Source organism: Python bivittatus, unplaced genomic scaffold (genome assembly GCF_059951505.1).
Source record: "Python bivittatus isolate LINGU-HERP-01145 unplaced genomic scaffold, Pbiv_v1 ctg000590_np1212, whole genome shotgun sequence".
NCBI lineage: Eukaryota > Metazoa > Chordata > Lepidosauria > Squamata > Pythonidae > Python > Python bivittatus.
Genome location: NW_028277086.1, coordinates 2,644,580 through 2,663,276, shown reverse-complemented (window position 1 = coordinate 2,663,276; position 18,697 = coordinate 2,644,580). Strand labels below are relative to the sequence as shown.

General features: G+C 47.1%; 1 pseudogene; it reads right to left on the bottom strand.

The window, feature by feature from the left end:
* Positions 1-401: 401 nt before the first annotated feature.
* On the bottom strand, positions 402-18,146 carry LOC148214729 (uncharacterized; annotated as a pseudogene).
* Positions 18,147-18,697: the final 551 nt, after the last annotated feature.

Below are 18,697 nucleotides of genomic sequence, written 5' to 3'. Positions count from 1 at the left end.
TTCTGCTATCCCGCCTACCAGATCTTTATTAGCGCGACATAAGATGGCCTTTCTCTGTTGTGGACCGGCCTTTACGAAGATTTTTTAAAACCCCCAATTTCTGCGCACCCTCTCTGACATCCTGGATGAACTAACGCTACGATGCCCGAGCTGTTGCTTTTTTACTCAGCAAACCACTGGCCAATCAGGCGGAAAGAGGCCTGTTCTCAACCTGCAGGTTTCTGGAGTAGTGGCTGCCAAATCTGCCAAAAGGGTTGCGAGTAGCACCTTGGAACACCTCTAAAAAGTACTGCGTGTCAGTTGGGTACATCTGACATGTTGGGAGGGGTCAAGGCACCGAATGACAACCTCCTCAGCAATATCTCCCCCTCCACCTCTGGGGCACTCGCGCTCCGTCATTTTCATGACTTGCCCCTATGCCGAATACAGGCCTCCCTCAGCATCTCCACATCTTGTCGGCAGTAGTAAGCCAGGGCCTTCTTTAGCTTAAATACGGTACCTGCATTAGCAGCATGCCATTTCAGGAATTCTTCTCTCTCACCAGGCGCCATGGTTTCAGGACTGTAATCCTTAGCTTCAGGGAGCGTTCCAACGTAGTCTTGATTGGCCCTTGTATTAAACAAATGGGGGAAGTGCCCCTTGCTGCCCTGAAACCCCACAGCTTTCGGTAGCCTGCTTAATTTAAGGGGCAAAAAGGAGCGGCTATCAATAAAGCGAATCTTATACCCCGGAAGGTAAATATATAGAAGTTTACCGCCCTGACTTAAAAGCTCAACGTGGAACTTTTCACAGATCGGCTGTCTCAGGACGAGGTAGCCGTCATAACCTTTGGAGCTGTGTGCGAGAAATGTGCAGCCTTTAAACTTGTGGTTTATAAATTCCCTCACAAACTTCTCCAGACACTTTACACCATACCTGCCCCATCTCATTACCTCTTTGTCATCATCCCCCAACATATCCATGGCGTACACAGAATTTGGTATAGGTGCCCCTGTCTCTCAACAGCGTTCAAAATTGTACACGACGTATCTTGCGCCTATTTGTGGTTCCAGCAGTGGTTTCAGAAAACATAAATGCCCTTCCAAGCTTTCAGCCCGTAGTTTGTCTTCTTGCATTGTTTCTGTGGGGTACAGACACAAATACCACAGCCATCACAATATACCTTATTCTTACAGAAAACCTTTCCTTCTGTTGCCAGCTCTGTGTGTCTTTGAAGACAGGCCTGACACTCTTTCTTCAGGCATGCTCGGCAGAGGTATCGGGTTTAACAAAGTTTGCATTAAATCAGTAGGGAAATCACCATGACTGCAATAAGAACAAGATAGCTGGTGTGGGTCTTCCGGGCTGTGTGGCCGTGGTCTTGAAGTTTTGTTTCCTAACATTTCGCCAGCACCTGTGACCGGCATCTTCAGAGTGCAGGAGCACAGACAGGAGCAGTTCTCTCTGTGCCCAGGGTGAAGTGACCCTTCTGTGGGTATTTATAGAGATCTGGGGGGGTGGGGTGGGGGGGGGGTTACTGAGTGGCTGCTTGTTTTGGAGTCAGCATCTGTGTGTATTTTCCTGGGGATTAGGCAGGGTTTTTTCTTCTACTGAATTGTTAACGAGGGGCTGCTGGGGGTGATTAGCAAGTTCATTGTGTGAACTGTTCACATGTCCTGGTGGTTGAGCTGAGTTCGTTGACCTTTTGCAGGCTGTATTTTTCAGGATTGGTAGCCAGGTTTTGTTGATTTTTAGACTCTCCTCTTTTTTATTGAAACTGTGCTGGTGTTTGTGAATCTCAATGGCTTCCCGGTATAGCCTGGTATAGTGGCTGTTGGTGTTGTCCAGTATCTCTGTGTTTTCAAATAGGATTTTGTGTCCAGTGTCCTTGAGAGCATGTTCAGCTACTGCAGATTTTTCTGGTTGCTGTAGTCTGCAGTGCCTTTCGTGTTCTTTTATCCTGGTATGGATGCTACGTTTTGTGGTCCCGATGTATACTTGCCCGCAGCTGCATGGTATGCGGTATACTCCTGCAGCGATGAGGGGATCCCTTTTGTCTTTTGCTGATTTTAGCACTTCTTGTACTTTTCTGGTGGGTCTGAAGATTGTTTGGAAATTGTGTTTTTCCATCAGTTTTCCCATGCGGTCTGTGACCCCTTTGATATAGGGCAGAAATACTTTATTGGTGGGTGGCTGTTTTTCTTCTTCAGTCCCATGTTGCTTTCTTGGTTTGATGGCTCTTTTTATTTCATTCTTGGAGTAGCCATTCGCTTGTAGGACCCAATTAAGGTGGTTAAGTTCAGAGTTTAGGAATTGGGTTTCGCAGATCCAATTGGCACGATCCATGAGGGTTTTGATAATGCCTCTTTTCTGACGTGGGTGGTGGTTGGAGTTTTTGTGTAGGTACCGGTCTGTGTGGGTGGGTTTTCTGTAGACTTTGTGTCCTAATTTGAGGTCTGGTTTGCGTATGACCAGCGTGTCTAGAAATGGAAGTTGGCCATCCACTTCTTTTTCCATGGTGAATTGTATATTGGGGTGGACGCTGTTTAGGTGGTTAGGGTTAGAACTCAGCTCAACCACCAGGACATGTGAACAGTTCACACAATGAACTTGCTAATCACCCCCAGCAGCTCCTCGTTAACAATTCAGTAGAAGAAAAAACCCTGCCTAATCCCCAGGAAAATACACACAGATGCTGACACCAAAACAAGCAGCCACTCAGTAACCCAACCCCCCCACACACCCCCATCCCCCCCCCCCCGATCTCTATAAATACCCACAGAAGGGTCACTTCACCCTGGGCACAGAGAGAACTGCTCCTGTCTGTGCTCCTGCTCTCTGAAGATGCCGGTCACAGGTGCTGGCGAAACGTTAGGAAACAAAACTTCAAGACCACGGCCACACAGCCCGGAAGACCCACACCAGCCATCGTATGCCGGCCGTGAAAGCCTTCGACAATACAAAGAACAAGATACTTTTGTTCAAGGGACCAGGTAACCCGGTCCCATGCCATGTAGGGCTCTAAAGGTGATAAGCAACACTTTGAATTGGACCCAGAAACAAACTGGTACCCAATGCAGCTCACGGAGCAACGGCATTACATGGGCCCTTCTCCAAAAATAGCTCGCACAGTTGCATTCTGGACCAGCTGTAGCTTCTGGATACTCTTCAAGGGTAGCCCCATGTAGAGCGCATTGCAGTAATCTATATGGGAGATAACAAGGGCATGAGTGACCATCTGAAGGGCATCCCGATCCAGGCAAGGGCATAACTGACGTACAACCTGAAGTTGTGCAAAGGCCCTCCTGGCCACGGCTGCCACCTGCTCTTTGAGCAGGAGCCGTGAGTCCAGGAGGACCCCAGATTAGGCACTAGGCCTGTCTGGGGCAGTGCTACCCCATCCAGCACCAACAATGACAAAATCCTGGATACAGAGGAACCATTAACCCACAGTCACTCTGTCTTGCCAGGGTTCAGCCGAAGCCTGTTGTTCCCCATCCAGACCCCCACAGCTTCCAGGCACCACGAAAGGGTAGCCATAGCATCACTTACTTCACCAGGGATGGAGATGTATAATTGCGTATCATCAGCGTACTGATGGTACCTCATCCCATGGTGATGGATGATCTCACCCAGCAGTTTCATGTAGATGTTGAAAAGGAGTGGGGAGAGAACCAAACCCTGCGGCACCCCACAGAGGAGGGGCCGAGGATGGGACCTCTCAACACCGATTGGGACCGGCCCTGGAGAAAGGAGGCAAACCAGCACAAGACTGTGCTGCCCACCCCCATATCCCTGAGCCATCCCAACAGGATACCGCGGTTGACGGTATCGAAAGCCGCTGAGAGATCAAGGAGAGCAAGGATGGTCACACTTCCACCATCCCGCTCCCACCAGAGGCCATCCATAAGTGTGACCAATGCCATTTCCGTTCCATAACCGGGCCTGAAACCTGACCAAAAAGGGTGCAGATAATCCGTTTCCTCAAGATCACTTTGGAGATGTGACGCCACCACTTTCTCAGCCACCTTCCCCAAAAAGGGGAGGTGGGAGACTGGACTAAAATTGTCCAGCACAGTGGGCTCCAGGGAGGGTTTCTTGAGGAGGGGGTGCACCAGTGCCTCCTTAAAGGCAGTCAGGAACCCTCCCTCCTGCAAGGAGGGAGTAACCATCGCCTGGATCCAACCACATGTCATCTCCCAAGCTGCTTTCATCAGCCAGAAGGGGCATGGGTCAAGATGGCAAGTGGTGGCCTTCACAGTCCAGAGGATCCTGTCCACTTCCTCAGGATCAACAGGATGAAACTGTTTCCAGATAACTGGGTAAGAATGATCCCCTGGTATCTCCCCAGACTCTGCCCCACGCTTGGAGTCTAACTTGAAACAAATCCAAGTGATTTTGTCCTGCAGATGCTCCGAAAATTCCTCTGCGCGGCCCTGCAAATGAATCACCATGCCAGGTCCGCCCCCTGCTCAGTGATCAAGTCACATATGAGGGGGCCTTGTTCTTACCCGACCTGGGGTAAGCAGCATTAAGCAGCAACAGCCGAAGGCCGGGGCCCCTATGAACCTGCTGGTCAGGACCTGGGAGTGAGCAAGGAGGGCCGGAACACGCCACCGGTAGCCCACACCAGGGGCGTCTTCCCCGAAGATGGCCCGCCCTCCAGCTCCCGCAATATCATGCCCTACCCGTCACCACCTCAATAGTGTAGCCCACCACACAGTCCCCAGAAGTTTCGGGCCCAAGTGCCCCCTATCCTGGACCTCCGGAGTCCCTAATCCGGGGTAAAGGTCCCTCCCTCCAATCACTCATCCTCATTCACAACCAGACACTCACAGGTGAGGGACAGTCCCACCGGCACACCAGCTCACACTCTCGGTGCCACTGGGACCCACCCCCCCACCAAACCTTACACCCCCCTCACACTCTGCCCCCCTGCACGACCTCTCTCACTGGTCAGCAGGGTGGGCATCCCATATGTTCCCTCACGCCTCCTGCCTCTAACCCAGGAGGTGGACCCTCCTATCCTCAATCAGGAGATCAAGTCTCTCCCTCAGCCCCACTTTGCCTGACAGGTGGTGGCTTGGTGTTGGGGGGTTCCCCCTTTTCTGTACCCTATCAATCTGAAGGTGGGCGTATTACCCGGTTAGCCAAATGAAGCCATGACAGAACAGGGATTGGACCTGGTCCTCCTCATTCCAGCTCAACTGCCTGCTGGATTTCAGAGGAAGACTCTGTAAATGGGGGTTTCGTGAAAGGGATGTTTGGTCTTGTGTAGGAAATTAGAAAATCAATGTATATCAATACAGCCGGATTTAAATGCGGAAGTTTATTCAACTACAGCAGTACTGAAATTGTGGATCCCAGCTTGGAAAAGTCTGACCTGAGAATCTCCTGGTGGGAAAAGCAACCTCTGGAACCTCCTGGCAGGTCAACAAGCCTGGTATTTTCTGCATAAATACTCTCCACGTCCCCTCATTCCCCGACTGTTGTCTTTGGTGAAGAGAAAGATGAGTCACGAGGTGACGGAATCACAGTCAGAATACGCGTCTGAGGTGGTTTAGCTCTGATCTGTCGCAGGCGTAGTCTACCCTCTGAGGAACCCTTAAAGTCTCTTTGAGAGACTCTTTCATCCTACAACAACCCGCTGCCCTTCCCTTCTCCCCCGAGTCTCCCTTTCTTCCCTCTTAATCCCTTATATCCGCCCCCCCCCCACAAGACAACATCTCAGAGGGTATAGAGAATTGCCCACAGCTCCATCTTAGTGTCTCCCATCCTAGGATTAACCAGCCCCAACCCTGCTTAGCATCCTAACACAGACCAGCTGCTGAGGTGGCCTCTTCTCCCACATCACACCCATACTCAGACCGCCCCCCGCCCAGTTGGTGATTCTGAGCAGATCTTCCACAACCTGGTAGATGGGGGCTGATTCGGATGTCTGAAATGGTTTGTAGCCAGCCTAAAATTAAGGCCCCAACCTCAGTGTCTCCCAGACTCTCTCTCCATCCTTGGAGCTCTGCTTCAGACCACTTTCACCCTACCCCGCCCTCTTTGGATCATTATTATTTTACCATAAGTAAATAGAGGCTGTACCATCAAAAATACTGAGCGTTCGCAGAACCAGAGGCAGACGGAGAGCTAAGAAAGGAAACATTTTCCATCTTGCTCCCAAGAAGTGGGTGATGGTGGGCTGAAGCATGAAAGGCCAGCATGGCCAAGGTCTGGCCTGAAAGTATGAACGGCTGCCTCGAATTCCTCCCTCTGCCTCTTCCGTTTGGTTTGATCATCCCCAGAGATCAAAGCTTAGTGCCCCTCCCTGGGTCCGTGCCCACCAGGGCCGCCACCACCAGGGCGAGCAGCCAAGCTTTCATCCTGCAATCTTCTCTGCAGCCTGCAAAGTGCAGCCCTGGAGGGCAGCGGGCAACTCTATATACCCTCTGAGGTGTTGTCTTGGGGGGCTGGATCTCCGGGATTAGGAGGAAAGAACGGGAGACTCGGGGCAGAAGGGAAGGGCAGCGGGCGTGGCCTCTTTTCCCTGAGCATGAAAGCCCTCTGCTCTCTCACCTCTGGCATATCAATGACCTTGGGGGGGGGTGCATTTTGCAATCAAATCAAATCAAATCAAATCAAAGTTTATAGATTAGCCCTTAGGCCATATCAAAATGCAGAATTTCAAACACAAAATATTGATCAAACCCTAAATAAAAACAAATTAAGTAAAACGGAAATGAAATACAGTGATTAAGTATACAGATAGGTGAGCGTGCAACCACGCTGCCGTGTCACCCCTACAATATACCCCAGTCAGCCCCACACATGCAGGTCTCAACCGTATTGTTTTACTCAAATACTGAGCTGGCTTAGATGTTACTTTCCAATTCTGACCACACACCAAGTATGTTGTTTTAAGATGTGGTTCCCGGCGGGCCATTCATTTAATGTGTGGTCCAAGATCCATATCGCTCTCCTTCTCGTCCAGATTGCGGTCAGATAATATTTGTGCTGAGTCTCCTGTCTCTGACGCTCCACGGATACAAACGCGTTCGCTATGAGGAATATGGTGAAGCCCCCCATTTCCAACCGTTGTGTCACGCTGGTCACATCTCGCTCGGGCAGATACCTCCCCACATATGGTGTTTTGGCACCTGCATCTTTAAATAGTCGGCAGTTTGGAAAGGAGGCTCATACTGGCTCAGCCCTTCAAACTGCCAGCCTTGCTAAGTAAGGGCGGCTGTCCTGTGCTTCTGTGTCCGGGACTCTTTGAGCGGCTCTCTTGGACCGGTTCTCCGGTTGCATGGGAGGCAGGAGGACCGCCGCTTCTTACATAATTTCTCCACTGAAGAATCCAGGAGGTCTGTAACCGGGATGTTACCTGCTCTAGCAGACCCAGCTTTGGGAGCCTGTCAGTCTCCATTTCATTGATTTTGCACCAATGGTTATAGGCTCTGATTTCAGACAGGGAACAGATGGTATAAATTCCCAGTTCGGCTCTAACTGCAGCAGCAATTTTACTATCATTATTGGGCGGCTTTATGGTATTCCTGGCATCGTTGCCATTTCTTTCTCCCACCCAACCTCATCCTCGTGGATGAACCCCCTCCCCCAGTGGCTTCATCGAGATAATAAATAAGGGGGGAAAGATTCAGACCCCTGGCACGACACACCAGAGCTCTGGGTGGCTCCCACCCTGATGGCGATCGGGAGGGCCTGCAAGACCCCCCCTTCTCCCAAGCATTGGGCAAGGGTGGCTGCAGCCCCTTGTGGAAGTGGGACAGGTTTGTGTTGTGGACCAGATTTGCTATCTATTATTCATACATGCTCTTTTTTGTAATGTCTATTTCTTCTTCTCTTTTTACGCTGTGTGCTGCCCAGAGTTGATCGGAGCCAGGCGGCTCCTAAGTCAAGTTAAACGAATCTTTTATATAGAAATAATCCTCACTCAGCCCCAGCTGGCACCACAGAATAGTGCCCAGCTAGGGGATCTCTGGTGTCCCCTCCAGCATTAGCACTCCTGGGCTGAGGGGACCTTCAGGGCCAGCTCTCGAATCAAGGTGTGTCTTCCCTCAGGGAGGACTGACGGGGAAGAGGCCTCCCTGCCCCTGCCCCAAATCCCCCTCCTCTATTTCTCGGCATCCTTCCCCTCCTCTCAGCTTCCCCCGGAGAGAAGAAAGGGAGGGAGGAACAACGTTTAGGGCGGCAGTTGTTGGAGGTGGCCTGGGGGGGAAGGGGCTGGACGGGCAGCAAGGAGAGATGGTTCAAGTCTCTCCCTCAGCCCCACTTTGCCTGACAGGGTGGTGGCTTCCTTGGGGTTTTCCCCTCTTGTGGAAGTTTTGCCATGGACAGGAGCACAACGTTGAGAAGAAGAACCAGGTTTATTGCCAGGATCCTTGGGTGCCTGCTTTCAAGAAAGAGGGCCCTGAACAGTGGAAAGGCACAGGATTTATGAACTTTTGAGGTCAGGTGTGAAATGGGGAAGAAATTGTTTTTCTATTGCGAGAAAAGAACCAGGCAAACCCTTAAGCAGACAGGTGATGGCCCTCCCATTGTGCCAGTGGACAGGGTTAAGAGGTCTATTCTTGGCAGTGGAGCATGGTCACTCTTGGGTCAAGCAATGGCTTGGGGATGATCCTGTTTTGCACGAGCAAAGAATGGCAGAAGGAAGTGGAGGAAAGAGAGGGAAGGCAGTGGGGGGAGTAAAAAGGTAGCTGAAGGAGAGGCAAGGGGGAGGGGGGAGAGTTTCCAGCTTTATTTTGTTATTTTTCCATCACAAGGCAAAATGTGCACATCTTGAACAAAAGTATCTTGTCATTGCAGTAGTGGTGATCTCCCCACTCATTTAATGCAAAGTTTCTTAAACCCCTCTCTGCCCCCACGTTTGTCCTGGCCTCTGCCTACATCCGCCTGACCCCAAAAGGATCTCCCAACTGCCTTTTCCCTACCTATATTTTGGGGCTTCCAGTGGACTGATTCAGTTAGGAAACCTTGGCTCCAAATCAGATGCCAGAACTTTGAAGGACTATTTTAATGCTCTTCCTGGATGTACCTCCAATTGAGCTTAAGAGAGACGTGCACTTTTCTCCACTGATTAAGCGCAAAGTTGGCTCACCTTGAACAAAAATATTTAACTTTCAATGTTGCAGTTGTTGGTGAGCCTACAAGCATAATTGAGAAGAACAGAGAAATGGAGAGCTTTCACATTGTATTTCATTAAATGGAAAGATTTCACATCGCATTTTGGCTGTTCTGAAAGTGGGGGATTATTTCAATTTCAGTTGATGGTATCTGATGAAGAGGCAGCATGTCTCTACTAGAGTTATACAAAGGAAAATCCTAAGTAATTGTGAGCAAGGTGAAAAAAGAAGCATTAGGGCTTTCTTTGCAGGTCCTAAGAGTTCACAGTTGCAGCAGAACTGTAATTATTTTCCAAACGCTCTCTTTTCCCTCCAACCCAGTGTATATTTTGATGCTTCAAGCTGACTGATTTAGCTAACTTGCCTTGGCTCAAAATTAGATGGAAGAACTTTGAGCAAATGTTTCCATTCTTGTTCTTGGTGTACCCCTAAGATAGAACAAATGAGATCATTTAAGCATCGGGGTATCCAGTTTACTGAAACATTGTCTTGGAACTCACATATAGCATCAACAAGAATAACAGCCATGAGATCTATGAGGGCTATTTGTTCCTTCTTCTATTCAAAAGGAGGACGCTTATTTCAACCTGCACTTAAGATCTTCCAGGGGAAAACGATATCACAGTTGATATATGGGGCCCCAATTTGGGGGTTTAGTAAATTAGAAGAGTTAGAAGTGGTCCAGAATAAATTTGTGAGATCAATCCTAGCCTTACCTTCACATATACCAGCGGCAATGTTGAGATTAGAAGTCAGCCTCCCATCGATTATTAGAAGAGTAAAGAAGGCAATAATCCTATATTATAGGAAATTAGTTCTTATGCCCAATAATTATCTGGCAAAAATGCCTCTATGAAAATTTCAGTAGCAACAGATGGGCGGTTTTGTGTCAAAAACTATTTTTTCAATTACCCCTAGATCAGGAACTGTTTAACGACACAAACTATCATACACTATTGAGGGACTTTTTTTTTTTAAAGATTTTAGACAGGATAGAGATCAGGTATGCAGGCTTAAGTTGGCCAAGTGGTATCGTCTTCTTAAAAATTGGCAAGGAATGTCATATTACTTACCATATTCCCTACCCCAGTCCCTGAGACAAGCTTTTACAGAACTCCGTTTTCAAACTATGCCAACAGCCTACTTAGATGGAAGGTACAGAGGCTTACCAACTACACACCGTTTCTGTATTTGCAATACCTCACAGGTGGAAGATCTGACTTGTAATCTATTACATTGCAGATTATACCAAGAACCAAGAGCTAGATTTATTATGCCTTTGCTAAGTCAATTGGATCAGACTAATCTAGAAAAAAATCTATTTTTTGTTGTCTGATGAAAATGAATATGTAACGAATCAAGTTGCATTGTTTGCAATGGCTGTAAAAAAGATACGGAAGCAAATTTTGACAAATAGTGTGGCATATACTAGAGGGGATGGACTGAATTGATATGGATTGCTGTAATTTTAAAGGAATTTTGCTAAAACCTAAGGCTGCAAATAAATGTATGGAAAAAAAAACATGCCCTGGCTCAGAATTAGATGGAAGAACTTTGAGCAAATGTTTCCGTTCTCCTTCTTGGTGAACCCCTAAGCTTAAGGGGACTTAAGAGAGAGACGTAAGCCATCCATTCAATGCAAAGTTTCTGCAGCTACACTATTCTATTACCTTGTTTTGCCCCCAAGAAGAAATGTGTTTAAAAGACATCTGATGATCTCTCCATGGATTAAATGCAAAGTTCATTAGCTTCCTCCTTCCCCTTATGCATGTTGTGACCCAAACAGGATCTGTCCAACTGCCTCCTTCCAATGTATATTTTGATCTCTCAAGCTGACTGATTTAGCTAACAAGCCTTGGCTCAAAATTAGATGGAAGCACAAACATTTTAATTCTCAATCTTGCTGTACCTCCAAGGACAATTGAGCTTAGGAAACATGTGTACCTTTCCCCATGAATTAAATGCAGCAAAGTTGGCACACCCTGAACAATCTTTTTTTTAAATTATTGTCAGGGTAGCTGTAGCTATTGTCATACCTGGAAGTAACAGACGTGGCACTAACTCTGTTAGTTCCTGGTACAGCGTCAGTCTCCATCCCTTTCCATCCTTGCTTCCGTCACACCAGCGCAAGGCAAGTTAGCTAAATCAGTCAGCTTGAAGCAACAAAATATGCACTGGGTCAGAGGCAAACGAGAGCGTTTGGAAAATAATTACGGTTCTGTTACAACTGTGCACTTTGAGGACCTGCAAAGAAAATTGCATATTTTTGTTCAAGGTGTGCCAACTTTGCATTTAATCAGGGGAGAAAAGTGCACATCTCTCTTAAGCTGACTTATACTTGGAGGTACGTTTTTTTCCCTTGTGCCATTGCTCTGTTAAACACTACATGACTTGAGATGTGCTGGACAGTGGCTTCTTCCTTTGAAAAAGTTATTTTACTGTGTAGTGTTATTGTTTATTATTTTCTGTTGCTATCCAAACGCACTGTTGATCTTGCTGTTCGTCACCGAAGACAAATTCCTTGTATATATTTTATACTTGGTCATTAAAGTATTGTATTTGTATTGTTAGGAGTGGGTCAGAAGCCACCACAGATCAAGTCTTTGCTATTGCAAGTAACCATTCTGTTTTGTTTTTCCTTCCCAGGTATTGAACACTTCAGAGGATGTGCTGAAAATTGCACTTACCTGGAATCGTATCAGAAAATTACTTGTTGCAGTAATGATAAGTGCAACCTTTAGCTATAAAAACGAGGCTGATTTCTTTGAGTTTTGCTCTCATCCATCATGGAGCTTCCTTGTAGATTTATGCTTTGGCCTTTACCAGAAGCTGGTCCATAATCCCACCTCGGCCTCACCATCTTTCCCCTTTTTCCCTTCCGGTTCTATCATGGCTTGGATTGGCCAATTGGGTAACACCCCCACCTTCAGATTGATAGTGTAAAGAAAGGGGGAAACCCCCCCACAAAGCCACCACCCCGTGAGGCAAAGTGGGGCTGAGGGAGGGACTTGAACCATCTCTCCCCGCTGCCCGTCCAGCCCCTTCCCCCCCATGCCACCTGGCTTATGACCCACGGCTGCTCCAGCAACCGCCGTCCTTCCTCGGCGAAACCACAGACCCCATGCTGCTCCTCCCTCCCTTTCTTCTCTCCGGGGGAAGCTGAGAGGAAGAGAAGGATGCCTTGAAGTAGAGGAGGGGGATTTGGAGCAGGGGAAGGGAGGCCTCTTCTCCGTCGCTCCTCCCTGAAGGAAGGCCGATCTTGGTTCGAGAGCTGGCCCTGAAGGTCCCCTCGGCCCAGGGGGCCAGTGCTGGAGGGGTCACCAGAGATCCCCTACCTGGGCACTATTTTGTGGTGCCGGTTGGGGCTGTGTGAGGATTATTTCTATATAAAAGATTCATTTAACTTGACTTAGGAGCTGCCTCACTGCAGCTAACTCTGGGCAGCACACACCATAAAAAGAAAACAAGAAATATTCATAACCAAAAAGGAGGATGTAAGACTAACAGACGGCAAATCTGGTTCACAACACAAACCTGCCACACTTCCAGAAGGGGCTGCAGCCACCCTTGCCCAGTACCTGGGAGAAGGGGGGGGGTCTTGAAGGCCCTCCTGATCGCCATCATGGTGGGAGCCACCCAGATCTCTGCTGTGTCATGGCAGCGGGTCTGAATCTTTCCCCTCTTATTTATTATCTCCATAATAAGAGATAAGGGGTGCTCATGCACCAGCATGAGGTTGGGTGGGAGAAAGAAAAGGCAACGATGCCAGGAATGCACTAAAGGCCCCCAATAACGATACTAAAATGCCCACACACAAACCAATGTCATTGATATGCCAGAGGTGACAATGCAGAAGATTTTCATGCTGCACCTATTCTCTACCTCTTCTCCCACATCACAGCCTTGTTCAGACCCCCTCCTTGATGATTCTGAGAGGGTTTCACATCCGGTTAGACTGGCGCTTATTTGAGCCTCTGAAAGCTTTGGGGTCAGAGCAGCATCCAGGAGGGCCCCAACCTTGATAGTAACTTTGAAGAAGTATTTCAATGCTCTTCCTGGATGTACCTCCAAGTATAACTCAGCTTAAGAGAGATGTGTACTTTTCTCCACTAATTAAACGCAAAGTTGGCACACCTTGAACAAAAATATGCAATTTTCAAGGTTGCAATTGTTGGTGTGCCTACAGGCATAACTGAGAAGAACAGCGAAATGGAAAGATTTCACATCGTACTGTATTTGGTGAAATGGAGATATTTCACATTGTATTTTGGCTGCTCTGAAAGTGGGGGATTATTTCAATTACAGTTGATGGTACCTGATGAAGAGGCAGCATCTCTCTACTAGAGTTATACAAAGGAAAATCCTAAGTAATTGTGAGCAAGGTGAAAAAAGAAGCATTAGGGCTTTCTTTGCAGGTCCTAAGAGTTCACAGTTGCAACAGAACCATAATTATTTTCCAAACGCTCTCTTTTCCCTCCAACCCAGTGTATATTTTGATGCTTCAAGCTGACTGATTTCGCTAACACGCCTTGGCTCAGAATTAGATGAAAAAACTTTGAGCAAATGTTTCCATTCTCGTTCTTGGTGTACCCCTAAGCTTAAGGGAACTTAAAAGAGAGACATAAGCTATTCATTCAATGCAAAGTTTCTGCAGCGACAGTATTCTATTACCTCGTTTTGCCCCCAAGAAGAAATGTCTTTAACAGACATCTGATTATCTCTCCACGGATTAAATGCAAAGTTAATTAGCTTCCTCCTTCCCCTCATGCATGTTGTGACCCAAACAGGATCTGCCCAGCTGCCTCCTTCCAATGTATATTTTGATCTCTCAACCTGACTGATTTAGCTAACAAAACTTGGCTCAAAATTAGATGGAAGCACTTTGAACAAACATTTTAATTCTCAGTCTTGGTATACCTCCAAGGACAACGGAGCTTAAGAGATACGTGTACCTTTCCTCATGAATTCAGTGTAAAGTTTGGATACCTTGAACAACAATATTTTATTTCAGTTATTGACATGGTTGGTGTACCTGCTGGCATAAGTGAAAGTAATAGAGACGTGGCACAAACTCTATTGGTTCCTGGTAGGTCCTAAAAATTCTCAGTGGCAAGAAACCATTCTTGTATTACAGATGATCTCTTTGACCTGTAGCATCCTGGTTCCATTCTTTCTTTTCTTTTGTTTTTAGGGCTGAGCCATGAAGTAACTCAGTTTCTCTTCACAAGCCAGAATGTGCCTTCTGTCTACTTTGCCCTACCCATCCATGTTATACCCAACAGTTGTGAAAGAGGCTGCTACTCTTTTCGGGCCAGTCTGTGCAACTTTTCCCTTGTGGGCCAGAATCCTTGCTCCTTCCCTGAGACTCTGGCCTGTCCGGCCACCATCAAAGAGAGCTTTACCTTTTTGGAAGGCCCTCCCCGAGCCTTCAACTTGTTCTACCTGTGGGGTGACTTGGTGGTCAGTCAAAATCATTCTCCTGTGGGGTGTGAGAGAAAGCACTTGTTCCTTAGAAGAAGAGAGCCCTATCAAATCCACAAGAATTCTTTCTTTCTTTCTTTGTATTTCTTTTATTTATTTGAATTTATTAGCCACCCAACTCCAGCTGAAGGAGATCAGTCCACTGTGTACACTCTGGCCAGTTCACTTCTGGCCTTTGAGGTACAGAGGGAGGACCCTCCTTCTGCAGAGGGAGACCCCTCATTCTGCATCCCAGAGACTGTTTTTGGTCTCCCTCCATTTTCATTACAAGCCCCACCTCGGGAAGTCTGTCTGAAAGGGGTCTGGTCCTGTTGAAGGGATGACGATGATGTTGCTGTCTGTTCAATTGTGTCCGTTTCTCAGCGATTCCATGGAGCAGCTCTCCACATTTTCTGATCTTCTATGTTTTCTTTCAGTTGTTTTATGCTCTGGTGGATGTCAGCTCGATGGTGTCTAGGCATCAAAAGGTAGGCTTTTTTTATGGAAAATGGAGTGAAAGATGAAAAGCAGAGGAAGTAGATGAATGGAAGGAAGGTTAAAGAAGATAGGGAACTGAATGGAGAAACATGCCAATGAGGATGAGGCTTGGTGCAAGGAATAATGTTCAAAAGAAGTGAAACAGCCTTAGGTGAGAGGGTTTAGCTAAACACATCAGTGAAAACTTTGTTGTATGGCTATGAAAGTTGGGTGTGTCAGAAAAAAGCTCAAAGTTCACTGCCCTAGGAACTGTGTTCCATAAAAGAAGAGGAGGGAGGGTCAAGGATGAACAGGTGCATTCTCAACAGGTGTGGCTTGAACCCCCAAGTCAGTGGCCAGAACGAAAGGGGTTGGGTCATACAGAAAGAACGAATGGGGCTCCAGTCCCAAAGCAAAAGTGTGGAGGGAGAGTGGCTGGTCCAGAGGAAGGGGAAGGTCAAGCGAGTGGTGGTTGGATGGACTTCATGAGATCCTTCAAAAGAGATGGGTTAGAAGTTGAACGAAAAGAAGGGAGCGCATGAAGTGGCAGGTTGGTGTGACGGAAGCCAGGATGGAAAGGGATGGCAAGGGATACTGAATGGGGTTCATGTAAACTGGATTAAATATATTTCCTCCCCCCCAGCTTTATCCCAAGGTCTTAATAGGATTGTCTGAGATTTCCTGCTCCTCTTCTGAGCTTTGCAGAAAGCTGCTTTCCCTGAAAGGGAATCATTGGATAGTCCTGTCTCAAATAAGTTTATTAAAGGTTTTAGATAAAACAATAAAGAATACAAGCAAAAAAATAGAAGAGAAAGCTGTAAGAAAATAAAAAGGAAAGCCAAAAAGCAACCTCCCACCCTCAGGATGAGAAGTATAAACCCCTCCATAATCTCTTCACCTCCTCTCACTGAACCCAGATATACTCCTCATCCCAGAACCCACCTCTTGACAACAGGCCCGTCAAATAAGGAGGCCCTTCTCCCATCCAGTCCTCAGCAAAAAGTCCAAGCACAGCTCTGAAATAGGAACATTAGTCAACGTAGATAAAATCCAAGATCCCACACCTCCACTCACAGCCAAAACGAAATCCCATTTAAAGGGCGTGAAATGGTCCCAATAGCCCCATATAAAAAAAGGAAAAGAAAGGTTTCTCATGACAAAAGGAGACCATTTCTTCTTTACAAAAGACAGGCTCCAATACACCACCTTTTTACCCTAAATAGCAACCTGTCCCACTCAGATAAACCTGCCGTAGCTCAACCCTAAACTATCAGCAAATCCAGAAAAGGCCCTCGGCGGCTCTTTCCAGCCTGGTCCCCTTGTGGGAGTCCAACTTCTTGGAAGCTCTTCATAGGCAGGTAGAGGGGAGTTGGCAAGGGATGTGCACGGACTGAAGGTCTTTCTGAAAAAAGGCTCCTTTGCAGCTTCGGCACTCGTGGGGAATTCCCCCGTCTCCCGATGCCCCCCACCCCGAGATCACTGTGTTGTGGTCTGTCTGTGAGGAAAAGGAACAATCGTAAGGGGAAACGGCTTGTTTTCTGCACCATATACTCATGTGAAGGCAGCGCGCCCTCCTCATCTCCTCCTTAGCCCCTTTACGAAAGATCACAAACAGTTTTAAACTTGTTCATTAATTACTGCTTTTTTTGCAGGTTAGAACAAGAAGTGAAATAAGTAAGTAGTAGTAGTAGTAATAATAATAATAATAATTATTATTATTATTATTATTATTATTTCTTAAATGTATATGGCACCCAACTCCAAGCTGGTCTCCCACCTCCCTTCTCCCTCCTGTCTTTTATGCTTTTATGACACCCTTGATGAGGAGGTTGGTACTTCAGGCCAAATTACTGTTACCGGGAAAGTCTCGGCTAAAGGTTTCGTAGAATTAACGGAGCAAATTCAGAGGAAAAGATTTGCTTGGTGGTGACTGAGTCACTCTCCTTCCGGGTAACGCCACCTCTTGCCACCCATCCTGGAACAAACGTTGGCTCTTCCTTTGTGGTCGTTTGGAGCTTCGGCCTTAATAAGTAAGAAACTCATTATGAAAATTGAGGCCCAGAGCTGGGAAAGGGCCACATCAAGACTCTTTCACTCTCATTGTTGGTCACCTAAAAAAACCAGCCTTGGTGTATCTCGAAGCTCTGATTCAGTATAAATTCAACCCTCGGTATTGAATGAAGAGCAGTTGTTGTCCAGGAAATCTTCCCAGGAAAAATCAGACCTGGGAATTTCCTGGTGGGAAAAGCAACCTCTGGAACCTCCTGGCAGGTCAACAAGCCTGGTATTTTCTGCATAAATACTCTCCACGTCCCCTCATTCCCCGACTGTTGTCTTTGGTGAAGAGAAAGATGAGTCACGAGGTGACGGAATCACAGTCAGAATACGCGTCTGAGGTGATTTAGCTCTGATCTGTCGCAGGCGTAGTCTACCCTCTGAGGAACCCTTAAAGTCTCTTTGAGAGCCTCTTTCATCCTAGAGTGACCCTTCAGACAGTGGTGGTCACTCTGTCCTGGCCAGTGCTTGGATCTACTTTTCATTCTGGGCTGGAAGATTCTGCTTTTTCCCTGATTCCCTAGGTTTTCTCACACCCTCAAGGAGTCAGATTGATTGATTGATTGATTGATTGATTGATTGATTGATTGATTTGTTTATTTAATCAGCGATGGATTTTCTGAGAGGCCTGCTTGGTCCTTGCAAATCCCCCTTGGGGTCAGACAGAAAGAATTTCCTGGTTAATTTTCTAATGGCCAGTTTTGATATCTGTGATCCAAATGTATCAGGATAAGCTTGACCTCTTACTGAACATTGATCTGAACCAAAGGGATCAGGCAACCAGGAGATGTAGAGCAGAATGAAAGGTAGGTATGATCCCTGAGGACCTTCTCTATGACAACCTTTCATGGACAATGGGTTTTTGTGGGTGACAACAGCATTCTTCCTGGACCCCCAGAGGCTTGAGGAACTTCTTGTTTCAATTTCATCAGTATGAGGATCTTTTCTTTGCAGGAATTGTTGACCTCTGATTCAAGGTACCCCTCTCCACTTACTGTCCTTCTGCTCCTGCTGGTAGTTTTGCTCCAGAAATCCTACTGCCATGTCTGAGCATCCCTGTTCCCTCCTCTCTGCCCTGCCCATTCCTGACTTTTAGATCTTGGGACTTCTTCAGTCCACAGACGAGTTTGGGAGAGAAGGCCGTGTTTGTTGAAAGTAGACAGAACCACAGGCAAAACCCGAGGCGTTTGAAAACTCAGAGCATTTCTCCAATTGATTAATCGTAGTACACATAAACAATAAGAAGGCATTGAATTTGCAGAGAGACGTTTTGTTTAATTTTGTACTTTGCCCAGATTGTGCCACCATTTGTAAATTCAGGAAGAGATGCCAATTGTCCAGGTGCCCAACTGAATCCAGGGACCGGGTGGTTCTTCATCTGCTCTGATCTGGTTTCCACTTTGGTGCTGGGGGGAAAGAGGCCACGCCTGCTGCCCTTCCCTTCTCCCCTGAGTCTCCTTGTTCTTCCCTCTTAATCCCGGAGATGCAGCTCCAGCAAGACAACATCTCAGCGGGGTATATAGAGTTGCCCACTGCCCTCCCGGGCTGCACTTTGCAGGCTGCAGAGAAGATTGCAAGACAAAAGCTTGGCTGCT